The 19739-nt window shown below is 40.1% G+C and overlaps 1 long non-coding RNA gene across 1 annotated transcript; it reads right to left on the reverse strand.

The window, feature by feature from the left end:
* Positions 1-259: 259 nt before the first annotated feature.
* On the reverse strand, positions 260-6911 carry LOC144464676 (uncharacterized). Its single transcript, XR_013492339.1, has 2 exons — positions 6723-6911; positions 260-2012 (listed from the first exon to the last, which is right to left on the reverse strand). It is a non-coding gene; the product is annotated as an uncharacterized LOC144464676 (long non-coding RNA).
* Positions 6912-19739: the final 12828 nt, after the last annotated feature.

Here is a 19739-nt window from a genome sequence, read left to right on the forward strand (position 1 = left end):
GCTCCTCCCGTTGTGGAAGTTCCGCCTCGGTATTTTTAAACCAAAAAGGTTCTGCCAATATGACTACCCTATGAGGCGGAAAATTGGGTGCCTCGGATCAACTCGCCAATCTGGCTATGTGTGTCTAAACGCTCGCAGCTTGCCGGCAAAACGGCCCAACATTCGCGGAAAATCTGGCAGCGTAAAAGGGGCTATAGTTGCGTACAGTACCCAGTATCTGATGATGCGGTGCACATTCAAACACACAGGATCCAGGGAGTCGGTTCAACTTTTTATTGCGTATTGCGTAGTTCAACAGTTCAGCGGTGGTTCTCGGATGATTTTTTCTACAACAAGGAATATTAAAAGAAAATGTTACTGCTCTACATAATGTTAAACAATAATAATTATAAAATAATATTAGCAAATTAGATATTCAACTGAACATAATTAATGCATCTGTTACAGTATTACTCCTTTTTCTTCTTTTAACAACTTTTTAAACTCAGGAATCTTAGAACAATGACAGAAAAACAATCTGTAAGCTTAAAATAACACATACAGGATCAACACAGTAAGGCACTGTAAAGGTGAAAAGGCGATATGCACTCACATCAGCCCTCTCTTTGTTGCACCTGGCATGTTTGGAGGGAAAAAGAGAGTGACAGGCCTGATGGGTGGAGTTTTATAAAGTTAGGGGAGTGGTCTAGTCGGAAGTGCCTGAGACTTGTGATTTAACAGTGGGTTAAACACCTCGTATTTATGTTTATTTCCTTGTGCAACAGAAGCATGCAGTTAGGTTTAGAAAAAAACATCATGGTTTGGCTCAACATTTACACAGGAAGCAAACAGCAGGCCCTCGGGTGAACGTCTGAGGTTTGTTGGACCTATCACCGCCCCTCCCTCCCATCTGCCCTGAGGGACTTTCCAGCTCTTTATATTACATTGCTACCAGTGGCGTTACAAACTGATGCACCTTCTGTGGCGCTATGCTGGGTGGTGTTATAAACTGACAACCTCATATCATACAACTCCGTATCATCCCGCCCTGAAAAGTGCCTTTTTGTGTCGACGTCTGACACCAAAATCACTTTGCGACGGTATTAGATGAGTTCAGAATGAGACCAGGCTGGCCCAGCACCTGCTAATGTGTGCTCACCTTTTTTCTCTCATAACATAAGATCCAGACGTTCAAGAGGTTTTTACAAGGAGCCGAATTATCCACAGAGGTCTCTTCCTCTCTAAAACAAATAAACTCAGTGATAAAGCAATTTGACGTTAAAGAAATGTTTTTCGGATGCTGTTTGGCTTGTCTCAGAGGAGCTGCGATCTACATTGGCTGATGTGTTAGGTTTGTCTGTTGTGGGCTACTGTAGAAAAATGGTGGTGCAACATGGCAGACTTTGTGGACGAGGAACTGCCTCTATGTAACTATAAACAGCTCATTCTAAGGTAATAAAAACACTACAGTTCTTAGTTTCAGGTGATTATGCACCAAGGTAAACACACTTACTATGTTAGGCTACATTGCATTTCTGCCAATATATCCTCCTAAATCGGACACCCTGAACCTTTGAGGGGTTTTTCACAATGTCAGCGTCTATGGGTGTAATTAATACCAGAAAACCAATCTCATAAAACTAATTTACAAATTTGAACAAGAACATTTAACATCAGATTAACCAAAATTCAGCACTTTTTTTTCCTCGCACAATCTCCAATTCAGCCCCCGCACATTTCCTATCTGCCCTCTTATCTCCTGCACCACAAAAATCTATGCACAGTTGGAGTGTCAGCGAAAATAGTTGGCCCTATAATATCGCTCTACAAGCTGAGGTTGATTATGATAGTGAAATTGGCAGCGGAGCGTGGAATATCCCCCCGGTGATTTTCCAACTCCAACTCATTTCACGGGCCATCTCTGGGTCCCGATCTCTGGGACTGGGTTCACTTGGCTCCGGCCCCGATGCTACTGATGTCTTGATTGCTGTTTCATAGACTTTCACGTGTCAATGCTGCAGCGCCGAAGGGACCTGCGAGGAGGAAGTGATGCAACCACAAAGACATGTAAGGGCGGCTTGAAAACACTAACACTGTGGTTCGCTGACCTCAAAGGAAGGAAAGAGACAAAGAGAGAGAAGGAGGGAGGGAGCGAGTTTTATAGGTGGTCAGAGGGTCTAAATGTCAGGTGGTGACACTTTGGAGCATGAATGTCAAACTAGTAACAAGAATATTTTTGTGCATTCGTTGTTTCATTTCTCATACATCTCTCCTACCTGTAAGAACAATGCTGTGCACAAACACACTGCAAACATTAATCAGGTTAATGGCAGGTGGAAGAAACACAGTCTCAAGTCTAATCTAAACAGTGACAATCTAATTGCTGCTGCCAAAATGTTTGATTTTAAGTAAATTAGATCAGTAGCTAAAAAAGTAGTCTTGGTAAATGGAGCTTTATCTGTAAGTCAAGGCCATTAGCAGCCCTAGTCTGAGTTGCCCTGGCCTCTGTAATTAACTCCGCTCAAGCACAGCTAAACATTTTTGACATTTTTCCTAGTCCAGAATTAACTGTCACAGCAGAGGGAGAAAGTAACCATCTTGTCACATTGAGTTTATCTGAGGATTGTGAAACGCTGTCCTCTTCTGCTTCTCTCTCACTCTCTCTCTCTGAGACACACACACACACACACATACACACACTCTCACAACCTGGATCTCATTTCAGTAATGTTTCATGATGAGCGAGATGATGGAAAGTGTGACTAGACCTAATGTTTTGAGCGTTTGGGTGGCGCCGTCATCAGGTTACATTACACTGCTAATTGTTAGGCAAAATGCATTCCTCCTCCTTGTATATATGGAGCAGAGGTCTGGCGCTCATCGAGATGAGGTCACATGACACAAATAAAAATCTCTCAGACAAGTCCATGTGGAGGAAAATAACTGTAAAACACTGCTCTGTCGTTTTGAGTTTTCTATCGCCGTTACATAAAATATGCTGTTTACTTTGTGGTTAAAGTCATGCTTGTGCTGGCACACACTCACACACACACACACGGTGCACTGAGGCTGTGTGGGACAGCAGACTCACCTTATTGGTTTAGCTGAGAAACAGAAAAATGAGTTGGCTGATGTGAATGGAAAAGCCCAAGGTACCGTAAACATGTAGCATGCAGCATGACAACTCCCAAGCCATTCAGGAACTGCCCCATTTCCAGTAAAGAATTATTTCTCTGTCACAGCTAATGCAGTCAGTGTTTGATGTACGATTTAACAGGAAGAAGGAGTTACCACATTGTCACAGTAGTTTTTGGGGGGGTTGACCACACACTGTTAAAAGTCAGTAAACTACTGACTGTTAACAGTGTGTATGATGAGCTCAGTGAGCACTGTAGTTAGAACTACAAACAGTGACAATACACATTAATTCAAAATGAACATTATTTTTTAATAATAATTTTTAATAATTTTATATTTGTAAATATATATTTATATCTGTAATAATGAATATATGAAGAAAGAGATTTGTCTTAATATTTTACTGATTTTTCTGAGATTTTTTAAAAACTATTAGGTTATTATTTGTGAGATCTCTACAAACTGACGAACTGTAATTCAATTTAATTTAATTTAATTTAATTTAATTTAATTTAATTCAATATAATTTAATTTAATTTAATTTTATCTTATTTCATTCTATTTTATTTTATTTATTTAACAGGGACAGTGCAAAACAACTTAGCTGCACCAGAGTTAGCTCTAAGCTAATTTTAATTTGTAGTCCCTGGGAAGGAAACAGTGAGTAATATTTTCTCTACTAAAAGACACTATCATATAAAGACACAAATACAAAATAGAAAATATTCATGACACAACGGCTTCAGCAATAACAATAGCAAGACAACACGGCAACAAGTCATCGCAACAATGACAACAGCAACAATAAGAAAACAGCATTGGGATATAACAAGATTTAATAATGTTCTTTTATTCTTTTTGTTTTACATAAACTATGTTAACTGATATTCTTTCATTTACAGTAGATGTGCATTATGATGTGTTATTAAGTGTATTGTGTTGTGTAGTGTGACTGTATATTTTGTATTGTCACCATGTTACTGTGTAGATCCCGGGAAGAATGGCTGCTGTGATGCAAAAGCTAACGGGGATCTTAATAAACAAACAAACAAACTATATATATACATATAGTGCTGGCAGAGTGTTTGTGATGCAGCCCATGGGGTGGAGGGGCCCGTGGAGAGAGTGGGCCCTTGTGAGTGACTTGGATTACCACCTCAGATATTTGCCTGTATTCAAAAAATGGTTAAAAAAGATTGTGAGTAAATGAGAAATGATGCTATTTACTATGTATTTCCTCAGAGGGCAAACCCATCTCCATCATGGTTAGCTTATTTTGTAAAACAGTCAGTGACAATGTTTAAAAATTAGATGTTTATTCTATATAAACAGTAAAATCTGTAAATAAACTATAAAAAACTGTTTAATTAAATAATTATTTTCTAAATGTCTTTGATATTTTTGTCATATCCAAACATAATTGCTGGGTAATATGTATGTATGCTAATGTTGTCCAATGTCAAGTCTCCATTTGATCATGTCATTCGACGATACATGAATGACAGCGTGCACTGGAGCCCGTCACGACTACCTTACACCACTGACCTAGTGTGCTACGTATCTGCTCAAAGACTTTGTGTAAAACATTTGAGTCCAGATTTCAAGCTGTGCTCACTAACAGAATGTTGTCTCTGGACGGTGATAGTATGCACGATCCATCTCACACTTTATTTGAAGAATATCAGCTTCTGCCATCACACAGGAGATTTAGAGTCCAGCAGGCTCGACTGAACAGGCTGAAGAACTCTTTTGTTCCTCAGTCTGTCAAACTATTAAATCAAAGTGCGGCTTCTAAGGGACTGTTTGTTATCTCTGAGGGGCGACAGGGTGGTGTAAAGCAGGGATGGTGTATCATGCAATTTTTTAGGACTTGAGCTTTTTATTTTGGCTTAAGGAAGGGACACACACCTTTAAATGCTTTTATTATGTATTTATTTTGAATACCATGTAAACCCAGTGGCGGGTTTGAAAGGCATGTTTTCTTTAAAAATTGCTGAAATCACACCATTTATCATCAAATCATAGCCAGAAACTTTAAAGAAAATTGACAGATTTTCAAATTTCTGTCAATCCTCGAACACAAAATGCAAGACTGGCACTGCTGTCATGAAACATGACCACATGTAAGCTTAAAATAGTGATGTCTGATGTCATCAAATTATATCTTATTTAAAATTCATGACAAAAAAAATATTTTTTACTTTTAACTTTCAAACATCAAAGGGAACGTTTTTAGAATCTAATAATGTCCGCCGGGCCAAGTTGATGATGTTATTCTGGTTGGCCTCTGCTGCCGCTGCTGTATAAAGTTTATTCGGAAAAACAGTCATTACGCACATGTTGCTGATGTTGTGCGTGCCCTGGGATGCATGAGTGTGTGTGATGTGTGTGTTTAAATTTGGTAGGGTTGAATTTTGCTGACTCTGTGTGGTAGGACCAGTGACGGGTGCATATGCTGCTGAAGTGCACACACAGCTCTTGTGACGATGATGATGATGATGATGATGATGATGATGATGATGTGATTTTTAGGGAGGATTTGCATTTTGCTTAAGAAATAGGCTGTTTGTTTTGATGTTAATTCTCTGCTTTGGCTCTAATACAACCTACATTTGGCATAGATATAAAAAATATATATAGTTAGAGCCTCTTTATTGTGGAGGGAGTGTCAGATATTGTCCCTCAGTCACTCAGGGAGGCTCAGGTAAATATATTTGTAGCTGTGATGAGGGCCAATATTAAAAAACACAGCAATAAATGAATAAATAAGTAAGTGAGTAAATAAATAAATGAATAAATAAAGTCACACCCCAGCCACTCTCCTCCTCTGATAAGTAAAGAACAGTCCCTAAGATGCCTGAGTGTACCTTGGTCAAACACTGATTGTAATATTAATGATCAATTTGTAGCACTGCATCCACTTTTCATAATATCTGATGTGATTTGTAGCTTGTTAGTATGTTTTTTTTTGGTTAAATGTTGTTTGTATTGACATCCTGGGAAGCAAGACAAATATATCCCTGATGATAAAGTAAAATCACAATCAAATCAAATACGCTGTCACCAAAAATCTCCCCGAAAGTGGCCATAAATCTGACAGCAGTTTCTATTCAGACAGCACAGTTGCATAAGAGGGTTTCCAGACTGCTCGAGAGCGTTTTAATGATGGTAGAAGTGACCTTAGACATCGCCCACACAAATTACTCATTTGGCTCATAATGGACCATTTCTGCTAAGTTTCATTTATTGAGAAAGACAAAGTTTTCAATCACTCTATCACCCCGCAATGGCCGCAATGAGTCGCTGGGAGGTTATGAAAGCCACATGATAATGTCTGACAAGCCTAAACGAAATACCACCAAAGGAAAAGTCTCCAGTCAATATGGTGCAAATTCCCCCTCATGAACACACATTAAACCAATCACTGCGCGTTAGCATTTCAGTGGTCCACGGACCATTACCGGGCGCTGTAATTATACCACATATTCCATATATTACTTTGAATGAAAGAAGTCCAATTACAATCCTTTTACTCTGTCTCTCAGTATGCTGGCTGATGCCTCCATAAAAGTCTGTGATTAAATTACTCAGGGGAAAGCACTCACATTTTATATGACAACCCCTGACGCATCGTTCAGCCACGAATTCCCCGACCGGCAGCAAATCTTCTGAGAGGCTCTGACTGCGGACAGGTGGGTCCAGATGACTGAGAGAGACGGAGAGACAAGCCCTTCCAGCTTTACGCCTGTATGCTATTACTCTCTGTCCCTGCTTATTGATATAGAGCTAACTTACCTGCCATACATATTGTATCTCCTGACAGGAACATTAGGAGGAACGTCGCTGCATTTCTGACCTCCCTCCTCAGGCGTTCTGTTTTCTTTCCACCAAGCTGTCAAAATGTTAAGAAACACAATGCTTACCAGCTTGTTACAGCGCTGTGTGTATAAATGAAGCATGTGCCTGTGAATGTAGGGGCTCTCCAGACTAAATCATAACCAAACAGACGTTATTCATAACTTTTTGTCATCGTCTGAAGTGACACAGGCGGCGATACCCTCCGCCAACTGCCCCTCTTTCAGTTGTAATGCAGTCAAAGGCTTAAAATGAATATACAGTACTAACTCCCACATGTTCCACTGAGGCTGAAAATTCCCTTATCTGAGAGGAGTGTCTGCTGCTCACTGTAGGTGAATACCGATGAACACTGGACATAGTGTGAGAAGGCATGCAAAAAGAAATAACTTAACATAACACTCGAATGCTAGTTTATTCAAGAATTTTATTCCCCCTCCTGTCCATGCACGGGAGCCATTTTAGACAAACCGTGTGAAAAAGCTGGAAATTTCTCTCTGTATTTCACAGCAGAGAAATTCAGAAGTTGCTCAAGTCACGCTGGAATGTGAAATGTGAGTTCCGGGAAAGACATGGGCCAGACAGACACACAGAGGGCCCCTTCTGACAAGGAAGGAAACCTTAACTTGTCAATCACGTCACTCCTCTGTCAATAGCTGTTTAATCCTCTGCTGAAAGCTGGTGGGTGCTGGATCCAAAGGCAGACAGGGAGGTTAAAGGTGAAGTGAATGACAACCACCCCCCCCCACACACACACACACACCCACCCCCCAACTGCGAGAGCATTTTCCATCGTCGTGAGCATATTTGGCTGAAAGGTAAGGATCTCATTGTTTTTTGTGAAACCACACAGCTGAGTTTCTAATATCAAGGCTGCAGCTCTGCTTGTGACAGTGATACTGATGGAAGCGATACTGAGGGGGAAATGCAAAATGCCTGTTATCAACTTTTGCAGATGGCATAAAATGTCTCTGCCTGAGAGCAGATCCTTCATGCCTTACTAGCCATCCAAAAAAAAAAAGCATGTTAAAGTGTATTGCTTTGTAGTCAGCCTGTCTGATAAAGAGACAGACAGTTGAATCAGTGGCGGTTATATGTGTGGGTATAAACGAATCATAATGAAATGAGCACAGTGAAGACAATGCACTCATTTTGAACAAAAATACATTTGAGCTTATATAAGCCCCATCATCTCCATGACAACGGCTTTACTGGTAACATGGAGACGTATTTGTGTATAACCACAGCAACGTCTTCCAATTGAATTAAGCTGCACCTGTGCACATTATGGATGGAAATAACAGACTGAAAGCTGTTAGAGTGAGCCTGTTGCTGACTGGATGGGAGACTTTGTGTTGTTTTGCACCGAGAGTATATCCTCTTTCTCACAGATGACAGAGATGATTCATTACTATATAACAGCACAAGATTAATAAGCTGATAAACAAAAGTGACAGCCAGATAACAAATGCTTCACTTTTGTTGTATCGTTTTACAGTGCGCCGTGAAAAAAAAAAAAAACATCCTATTTTGTCTTTTAAATAAACCCCTGATCTTCAATTAGTTATCCTGTGAGATCCATTTGTCATGTTTGGGATTGCTTTATTATTTCCCCTACATGCTAATGATGGTAAAATCCAAGCTTGTCCCAGTGCACCATTACAAGACAAACAAAATAAATGCACTTTTAAACTTGCATGAGAAAATGTTTTAGCACAAACTCCCGGATATACGATGCAAATGGACGAAGCCGACATTCAAATAAATTGCTTCGTTGTGAACTTTTTCCTGCTTTGTTTACCTCTGGGATATAAACTAAACACCTGATTTGTGGAAAGGGCACCAGAGCTGAGATGCATACAGAGAATATTAGATCAGAACCGATGGTAAGATGTATAAGATGAAGAAGATGTGGTGAGGACAGGCTTCTCTCTGGTACACTGGCTGCTCCGGCGAATAATTGGAGAATGTTATGCCGGCTCTGTCAATACATTTTCTAGAAGGATAACCGTCCTGTGCCGATGAATATTTATGATTAAAACAGCTATTTGTCATAAATATTTGATGTTACTTTATTTACCAAGCTGGTTATATAGAATAAGGTTTCAGGAGGTGTTCAAGAGATTGAGCGGTGTCTGTTTTCTTGTTTAATTTAAAATAGAGAATATTTGCTCAGTTAGCAAACATCAAGTCTGAGTTACCATTATTTTTTTTTACATTTAAGTTTCAGACATTTAAATTCAGTACATCATCTATTATCAATATGATGGGTATACTCATATTCTCCTGTAATGAGTCAGGCGGGCAACAACTGAGTGTGTCAGGACGAGGTATGTATTGTCTTTATGAATAAGGGCTACCAAGTTTTCTGACTCCTTTGTCCCCGCTATGCATGTATACATGTGCACAACAGCTATAGCGAGCTCAACACGCTTCAAATACAGGCTGAAGGCAGTGGTTGGTGTGTGCGAGGCTACAGGAAGCAACGATGAAACTGTGAAAACAGAATTGGATGACAATTTTAAGTTGGTGATTGCAAATCAAAAAAGATGAGATGCTACAAACAAGAATTATAGCCCACATTCTCTGATGAAATATTGCAGTTTAGAGAGTTGAGCTACTGAAACAGTTGTATATGAAGTGGTGGTTGTATTAGAAATACTGAAAGAAGTTGAATCAGCAGTTAAAATTAAAGTGTCGAACGGAGATGATGTCTCAGTTAGGTGTAAGCACCAGAGGAAGTTTAAGCTCAAGTCGAAGTGTAAGTGCTGAGTGAAGCTGACGTTTCGGTGGAAATAAAGAAGCTGAGAGACAGCTCGAGCACTGAAAATATAAAGTGAAGTATAGGTGATAACTCGAGCTGGTGTCTGTTGAGGTGAAAGGTGTTGAGGTGACAGAAATTAGTGCCAGCTGAAGGTGTTAGAAGGTGTTCGATAATGTTAATTTTTGTTGAAGTGTGAGTACTGACAGCAGCAGAAAAACCACAAAAGTGCACTCAGTAGATCGCAGATTTCTGCCAGATGGCCGTCTGACCTGATAGTGGCTGCTCCAGACAATTCTTGTAATCCAACCAGATGCGGTGTGTTGCGCTTCAGAAGCAGCTTATAAGACTCTAATAAAGATACCTGCCTCGTCTATTTTCTACAGCACCATGGCACGTTGCACAGAGCAGGTTGAGTTTTCCTGCTAACAGGCACTGTATGTGAAATATAGATGCAATATAATAAAGAAGATGGATATGTTTTTAATAGCTGAAACACAGCTTCTAATCTTTGATCCATGTCGTTCATAACTGGATTTTAATTGGTATTAACTTTGTCTGTAGGCTACAACACAACAAAGTAAATAATAACAAGAAACACGACTGAAACAGACCAAAAAAGCAATCATTAAACTACACACCCACGTAATTACTTATTCTAGAAACACAAATATCATGAAGAAATGACCAAACCAACAAAAACTGCGAGGCTACAAAATGCGGCAGCCACGGTGGCCAAAATGCGACACAGCTGAGGAATTGTCCCTCCTGGCTACCTCATAGTAAAGATGGCGGTGAAGGTAATAAAAATGGGTACAAATTAATCTGGTAACATGCCTAACTTTAGTGGATCATAAAATATTGGGTATGGAATTAATCTGCAGATGCTCCACTTCAAAATGAGACCAAATGTTTCCATAGATGTCAGTTTTTGAGTCACAACAAAGGCTAAAATGTGGCCTGCAACAGAAAGTCAGGCATGTTGTTTTTAGTCGAGCCAGGAATACTTGTCGTAAAACTTGCAACTGCTACAGGCGGGTTAAGAGGAGTGAGGAGTCAGCAGTCAGTCACGATATAAAACAGCCAATAAAACAGGTTTTTCAACAAATGTGAATCACCGCACTCACAAGAGGTCTTTGAGCATACAGCCATAAATGTGCACAAAAATATTAGGCTGATTGGTCCAGTAGTATTCGAGACTAGCTTCGGACTGACAGGAACATATACTCATATATGCACGTGCACATTCACTCACATGCTTGTACACACACAACTAAACGCATAATCACTAGCAGGTGTCAGACCACAGATTCGTGATGAGCCGAAACTGTTTTAGAACATTGTAGACAAAAGTTGCAGCAGTGTGAAGTGAGCTTGCCTCAAACCACTGATGGTGTTGCTGGTGGCTGGTTTTGGAACGTAAGAGTGGTCACTTGTTTCTACAGCCAATCAGCTTGTAGTGAAGTCTGCTGGTGAAGTTGAAATGACTGCAGACGGCGTGTTCACGCGCTGCGGCAGGTGCTCTGTCCACGCCAAGCCCTCTGTTTCCATCTTCACACATGCTGGTGTCGGACGGTGGGTTGCTGATGCTGCTGCTCGCTAATTGTGTTTATGCCCCCAAGTTTTATCTGACATGTTACAGTAAGTCTCAAAACTTTTCTTTTCTGACAGTAAAGTGAAATCACAATCAAACCAAATATACAGCACAAAAACAATTTACTATCACCAAAATTTCATGTCAATAACGGTGAAATAAAACTAGCCACCATAATTAGCAGCCCCTCTGCGACAAGCAGCTAAAAATCTTTATTTTATCAATGTAAAACTGCTCTATTCAGTGTTTTTTACAGTTTAAATCACTGGGTCCATTTGTTTTGGAAACAAGGAGACCTCTGTGGATGATCTGGCTCCTGATAAAAACCTCCTGAACAATGAACACTGTGAGAATTCTAACCAGGAGAAGTTTCCGCTGGTTGCAATTTGCAATCCTCACCACTAGATGTCACTAGATCCCCTTAAATCTTTCACACTGGACCTTTAATCTTTATTACAAACCACTTTTATAGCTGCCCACAAACATAAATTACATACAAGCATTACTTTATTGTCTTTGTGGGACTAAATGATAACACCATGATGACACCAATACACCATTGTTGTGCGTGTGTACAGGCCCATTCATACATTAGAATACAGGCTGTATTTGTGTGTCTATACAATGTGAGAAAATTTCCCAGAGCCCAAAGTGGTGTCATCAAATTACAATCTATTTTTTGTTGACTGACTTATCAGTTCATCAACAAACTGTTTCAGCTCTAAAACTGTGTATGGTGTGTGTAATTGTGGCTCATATGTGATGAAAAAGCTCAACACTCCCTGATCCAGGTCGTGTGTTTGTCCAGATACAAGTCTGCGATCTATCCATTACTTTTATAGGGAGCCTGAACACACCACAGTAAACAGAACAGGTTGTTTACAAACGCCGTCCTCCAACGCTGTTATTCACTTGATTGCATCTGTTTTCAATATCACTCCCGTGTCCATCGAGTGTGCGCGGGAATATACAAAATGACAGACATGAATTAATGATAATGGTGCAGATGTTTGAAATAATGGAGGTGTGCTGGTAAATGTTGTGATAATAGAGGTAAAGGAAGCATTTATGATCGAGGAGGAGGGTGACCGAGGCAGATGGAATTTAAGATCAAAGGCAGGAGGACTAAATGCTTTGTAGAAATTTTAATTCATGATCTCAAGAGGAGGGGAACGGGACGCATGGAGGTGTGCGGCTGATTCAGTAATAGAACCGAGCGAGATAAAAGCAAAAGCCTGTAATGCACTGTGACACGAGGCTCACATCAAGAGAAGAGAAAAGAAATGGTGAAAATGTTCGTCTGATAAAAAAGCCATGTTTTCTGTCAAATATTAATGACTCCATGAAAGGCTTTACTCAGAACAGCAGCTATTCTGAATTTATAAGAGGGCACAGTTACACAGAATAGTGATAAATAACTTCTTCCAGCTCTCGCAGCCACACCCCTTTCTCTTTTAATAGATGGGTACACAACACAGGCAAGCCGCGTCTGTCTGCGTCTCTCTCTCACACACACCGTTTCGGAGCAGAACAACCGTGTGTGTGTGTGTGTGCATGTGCGTGCGCGGTGTTTGTGCAGCTCTGACTTATTTTTCACTTTTCCCTTTAACTTCCTGTGAGTCACCAGCGGTGGAGGAAATACTTTACAGCTGTACCTTCATTTTTATGTGAAAACACGGCTTAATGCACACCGAGAACAAAAGCAGGAATCTGGTACAATGTTTTGCTTCACTTGTAAATTCCTGTGCACCTACTTAATTTGCTTTGCTGCTCAATGGTAAAGTGCAGTTATAGAGCTGTTACATAACCTTTGCTTATTTAAGTATGTCATGAGCCTAGAGTGGCTTATGTAACTTTACAAGATGGTATAAATCTGTAGATCCTCTCCTCTTTTCACTTATCTAAAAAAATCCAAGATACATCTTTTGTTTTGATGGAAATTGCTGGCAGAGAGTCTGTGAGAAAGTATCCTTGATTATGGTGCATGAGATTAGTTCCTCTAAAGTGGATGGTGTCTCCACAGATCTCCTTTTGTATAACATGATTAATGTGATGCAGTGCGGTGTTAGTTGCAAAAGCTGCTTGTCACAAAAGAGGCAGAAAAGGAATGATATTCTTTATTTCAGATATTCATAAATAATGTTTTTCCAAGTCACCACTCAAGGAATGAAAGGCCCTTTGATGACAGTTAGAGCTTGATGGCTGCTTGTTCATTTGTCATTCACAGAGCTACAGGGAGAGATTAAACGTCTGCAGAATTCTGCCTAATAATTTGTGGAAATTTAGTCCCCCCCAAAAAACACCACCTTCCCGAGGAGTAAACTATGATATAGTCAAGATAAACCTGTCACTCTGAATGCTTCTGGATGAGTTGTTGGAATGTTGCCCCTGCGTTACATAACCCAGAGGCATTCACTGGGATTCACAGAGCTAAGAGTATGAGAAAGGGACTGTTTACCTCTCTGCTCTCCATTGTGATTTCTTGACTGAATTAATTTCTGAAGGAGGGATGTCTTCACAGATAGCAAACATTTTTTGCCATGACTCCATCTGGACCTACGGGCACATTCGTCAGCAGCATAACCCTCTGATAACTCCCGCTCTGATTCTAGATAGTCTGGTGTTGGTGGGGAACAGATATTGGGCATTTAAAAATCAGCTACAATCATTAATGATTGCTTCCCATGTTGGTAAGTGAGAGGAGCAGTAGGTTGAGTCTTGATCATGGACTGCATAAAATAATAGATGTAGCCACCATGATGTCACCTATTGGTTTTCCACTGTCGTTTCGAGGCATCGGATTTGGCATTTTGCCCATCGCAACCCGGTCTCACTCGGAAGTCATTGAAATCCGATGCTTGGGCAGTGACTTAAGGCTCATTTATGCTCCCTTTACGTACGAAAATGTATACGTCCGTTTCAAACGATGTTACCGTCACTGCCCACATACTTCCATGCATCCTTTACGTTGGCATGGATGTTAACCAATATATCCACCAGGAGGCAGCCCAGCGTCAAAGGTTTATGACCACAACAGACTCTCTAGTACTGCTGATGAGAGAAATTGAATTGTTATTTCTTCTTCGTGTCTCACTAGAGCTATGTATCGGGTAGTGACAACAACACTGCCCCCACGGTTCCCGGTGGTTCTGCTCCGTTTGGCCCGTATCCGTAAGCTTTATGGAAACTTGCAGAAATACGGACGAAATGAACGCAGAGCACGGACAGAAGGCTCCGTCCGTATCCGGATCCGTATTTAACGTTGAGCATAAATGGGCCTTTACAGCGTCAGACACTGACAACTGACGTCCTTTAACTTCGGCATGACACACAGCCGGTTGCTGTTATAGTTTAACGGTGCTTGGCAGCATCAGGGGGAAACGTGACGGGCCAAGAAAGAAAGTTAAGGTGGCAAAAGTTCAACCAGGGAGGGCGGGATTGGTGGATGAGTCCAACAAATTGCGCCTTGCATTCGGGAGAGCGGTGTTTACGCCCAGCAAGATTATGAAGCCAAACCTTGTTCTTTTTTCCTAAACCTAACCATGTGCGTAAGTTGTTGAAAGCAAAAAAACTTCAATTTGCATTGTTGTACTGACCTGGTGCGTTTATTTTGAAAGAGGCCGCATGTAAATAGTACATTTCCTATGAGAACGGAAGTGTCTTTTGAAAGAAGACAATGCATGTAACAGGCAGAACTTGACACAGTGTCCCAGAACGTCAACAACCAACACACCCAGGGTACCTTGGACGTCATATCTGGACGTGGGGAGTCCATGACCAAACGTCTATATGTGACGAGGTCAGAGTGAGAATGTGTTGGCCGTCACCGTCTTGGATTTTTGGAGCCAGAAGTGTCCATATTTGGACAAGAGGGTGGAGCTGTGGAGGAATAAGGGTGGATCTGACGCCTTGCAAACAGCCTGTCACTCAAAGTAGCCACACCTTTAATTAACTGAGTAGGCTTATTCTCAGTAAATGTTTTGTCTCCTCCTTGTCTTTTTTAGGGAACAAAAACAGCTTGTTTAAAGAGCTATGTATTGCTGTTTATCAGTGTGTGATTCCTAAACTCCCATTTTGTTGTCAAGTAGCCTATATACTACAACAGCTTTAGTTTAATTCCTGAAATTCAGTCATGGCTTTTGGTTGTGGTGTGCCACCCCGAGATTTTCAGTGGCCTCAACTGGCCACCCCTATAAAAAATTTCTAGGGGCGCCACTGCCAACTACATAACAATACAAAAGTAGCTCTCAGCTAAGTAAATGATGTGACTACAAGCTAGCAACAGGGTAACCTTAAGGGAACAATGTGGGAACACTCCAAAGTCTTTCCTGTTCACAGCTCATAGATGGTCAAAATTTAGTCAGATTACTGGTAAAATCGCAAAGGTTAGTGTCTGTAAGCAAAATTGTTAATGTCAGTTTGATTTAGATTATATTCAATTTGAGAAGAACTTGTAATGGCAAAGAAAACAATAGGCCTATCATAGAATTAAATTAAGGCAACTGTATGCTAACACATTAGCCATAATGACGTTATACAGCGACAATATGTCATGGGTATGTTGCTGTGGAGTTCTTCTGCCCCCAAGTAGCCAAAAAAGCTATTAATGCAGCTTTAAAACTCAATTGAATTTTATTTTTATACTAAAATGTGAACAAATAGCTCTTAAATTCTGAATATACTTCATTTATTTACCTATAAATATGTAAAAGACAAATACCTTGTATTGTGAAGGTATGTTAACAGTGACAAACTGCTGCAAACACCTTTCACTGCACCACCCAACCCTCAAACATCAGTATCATTAATGAGAGTGGCTATTTCTATGGGATCTTCTAGTTGAATTTACAGTGTGATGTCTTTTAGGTTTATACATTAATATCACAAAAATATAAATAGTGCAATTATCAGTTTTTACTTCTGAGACATAAAGTCTTTTTTTTTGTAATTCATTATTATATCACCATAAGTGTTTCCATATTCACCAGTTTGTTGGGAGGTTCATGTGAGGTGAATTCTGCAGTAATAAGTGTGAACATTAATGTGCCATACAGGAAGTGGATGTTAGCAGAACTAACACTTGTTGCACTAATGGTGGTTCTTGCACTTGGCCACCATATAAATAAATCATTCTGTGGCATTTAATTGGATCTTTTTTTACACTTTATATCTCGTATTTTTTCCTGCTCGTATTTCAGCCTCCCTCCTCTGCCCCTCTAGCTGTCAGACCAGGCTACAGTCGGGGACATTTCAAAAATCTTTTTGTATCAGCCTTGTTTGGCTTGCTGCCTGCCCCACAGGTCGCCTAGCCACCGGGAAAACTCCAGGCTCTCCAGATGGCCAGTCCGCTTATGAAAGCAAGTTACCAGGCCCTTTTGAACAGCAGTGCATTCTAAATTTCAAATGATATTTCAGCTCTTTAATATTCAGTGATATTGGTAAATCAGATCTATGTTGCACAGAGCAGTGAGTCATTCTTCTCAATAATGATGGAGTTTTAGTTTGGATTACTTTAACATCAGGATAAACACTATCACTATCACTCCTCTTACAACTGTCTGGCAGCACTCTTTTCCAAATCACTGTGAAATCCCACAGTCAACAAACTCGTAAGTATGGGCAAGAGATACCGTAAGGCAGGAAGTTACTGTGTTCTTTGCTTCCTGTAGGCTGTCATTTGTTGTGGTGGAAACTATGAAACAATAACTAAAGCTACAGTGTGTACCAGCTGAGGAGATGGATCCTCTGCTGTCGGCACATCTAGACCAAATATGTTATAACGGTCAACAAGGTCTGTCCTGTTTCATGTGAACAAAAACACTGTTGCTCAGATATGGAAGCCACAACTAGTCCATCCTTTGCAGCCCTTATTATCCCATATAATCCACTGTGGACCAGCCAGTTGTTTAATGGCTTGTTCAGATGATCCTTGTCATATGACTGTGGTGTATTTACGAGGTTCAGATACATAACATGAACTGGGCCAATGAAAATACCCCAGCAGGATGTAAATAATAGAAACCAGACATGAACGTCATTCTTCTTAAAGCGGCCGGGACAGGATGTTCATCTTTATATAAGAATACATAGCTATATTTTACATTTTACAAGTTATATCTTTAGAGTTTCTGTGGCACAGTGTGTATTATGTGATTGAGTAACATCTCAAGTTTTACTGCAAATGTCCCTCATGAAAATATTAATATCAGTATAATGAAACCTGTCCCAGTTTGCCACTGGTGTTCACACTTTGTCATCTTTTTTAGAGCAACTTCACAGCAATAAATTTGGAAACACTGGACTTTAAAAGTTAGCATGCGCCACCTCAATGCATGATTAGTTTTAAAAGGGGCCTATTATGCTTTTATTTATTTTCTGTCATATATAATATCACAATGATGGATGTTCATACCTAACTTGGCTAAAACTCCAAATAATGAGGTTAATGTAAGAGTTACCTCTATGAGACCAGACCGTTCTGAATACTCTTTGCAACATTTATTCCACTTTGGCCACTAGATGATGTCAGCTTGTCACAGATGTCTTTATGTGTTGTAGTCCAGGCATGTTACTGCGTAGCCTATACTGCTACATGTAGCTACACGCATGGCCAGATGGAGGCGGTGCCCTGTTCATCCCTGTGAAAGCTGCTCAGTGCCACATGAAGCCAAAAAAGCTCTATTTCTGAGCTATGTAATCACATGTATCTTCCGCATTGTAGGCCTCATAGAGCAAGTGCTCAAGAGACATATGGCTACCAAGCCAAGTACTGTAGCTAACTTCCAGTTTAGCGCTCCGCTGACTTGAATGGGGGTAGAAAGACTTAATCGTGCAGCTTTTCTAGACTTTTGAATTGTTATTGGACCACATGGGTTAAATCCCGATTGCAAAATGAGTCACTTCGGAGGGGTTGTGACGCTCAAAAAAATGTAACCATTAATTAACAGACATCTCCTAACCAATGTAAGTCTATGGGAAAAAGTCTTTTTTGGCCCAATGGCATCATGTGACAAACCCAGACAGTGTAATTCCACTTTTGGCCACCTTGTAGAATTGGCATCAAGACCCAATGCTTTTCCTGGGGGCTTGCTACAGTGACGGTGCAGATATGCCAGGATGCGTAAGGCCTGAAAACATTGACCAATCAGAGCGGACTGGGCTGTTTTGGGAGGGGGGCTTGAAGAGACAGGTGCTAAAACGAAGACTTCTCAGACAGAGGGTGAATACAGGCAACACATTCTCACTCCCACCTTGTCACATATCAACGTTTGGTCATGGACCTTCGACATCCAGATACAACGTGAAAGGTACCCTGGGTGCGTTCTGAGACGCTGTGTCAAGTACCTGGCCTTCTTTGACCTCATTTGAAGCTGTAGCTTTAGCTATAGGTGTTGCAATGTGGTGGTACTTTGTGATCATGGTTTTGCCATAAAACTCAAAACACCTCCCACAATAGCTGCACATCCACAGAGAGGAGATTAATATTGGATATAAGTCACACTAAAGACATTTCTTACCAGTGTCGTTAGTATATTAAGAGGATTGTCAATAGCATATTAGTGTTAAGTGAATGATGAAAGCCACTTGGTTTGTGTACACTGCAGATGTACCTCTGCCATCAATTGGTAATATTATTGGTTTGTCGATAGAATATTAACATAAAGCGGCTGATGAAAGACATTTGGCGTATTATATTTCAGAATGTGGTGAAGGCACATAAAAAGCTTTGTATTTCAGATGGCTGGACTTTAATGCAGTGTGTCAGCATCTGTACAGACAAACAATTCTCTCTTTTCAAAGTAAACTAACCAATCTAAATGTTTTAATTCACTTAATGGATTTGGATCAGATTCTTGTTTTGGCTTGGGAGCAATGTTTTTAACAGACTATGCCATTTTTTCATATCAAACTTAATTTAATAGCAATCTAATAAAAAGTACAAATGTTTAACTCAATCTTTTGTCCGTGTAGACATAAATACACGTTTTCTCTCTGTATGATATATTATAAAATGCTGAATATGAGACTATAGCCAAAGCGATTTCCACTTAAAAACATGGTATTAACATTAAAGTGGAATAATAAGAAAGCTGCAAATTACTTGTCAGACTTATTGTACGGTAATTAATTCTGAGAGAACAACAACTAAATGCATGGGAGGTAATTATTTTTGTTTTTGTCACTGAATGATTTAAGCAACGGGCAGAGTGATTGGCATCTAAATAGTTGTCTCCAGTTTCAGAAGACATTTGAATTATACAACAGTGCCTTAATTATAGTGAATAGAAATCATTTGCATGGCTGTTATTTAGGGGTTTCCTATTTTTCAGTTGAGAAATAACCAAAAATTATATTCAATTACAGTGTTTTTTGACTCAGGAAGTGGAGCAGATGTTAACAGCCGCTTTAAGA

Source organism: Epinephelus lanceolatus, chromosome 1, assembly GCF_041903045.1.
Source record: "Epinephelus lanceolatus isolate andai-2023 chromosome 1, ASM4190304v1, whole genome shotgun sequence".
Taxonomy (NCBI): Eukaryota; Metazoa; Chordata; class Actinopteri; order Perciformes; family Serranidae; genus Epinephelus; species Epinephelus lanceolatus.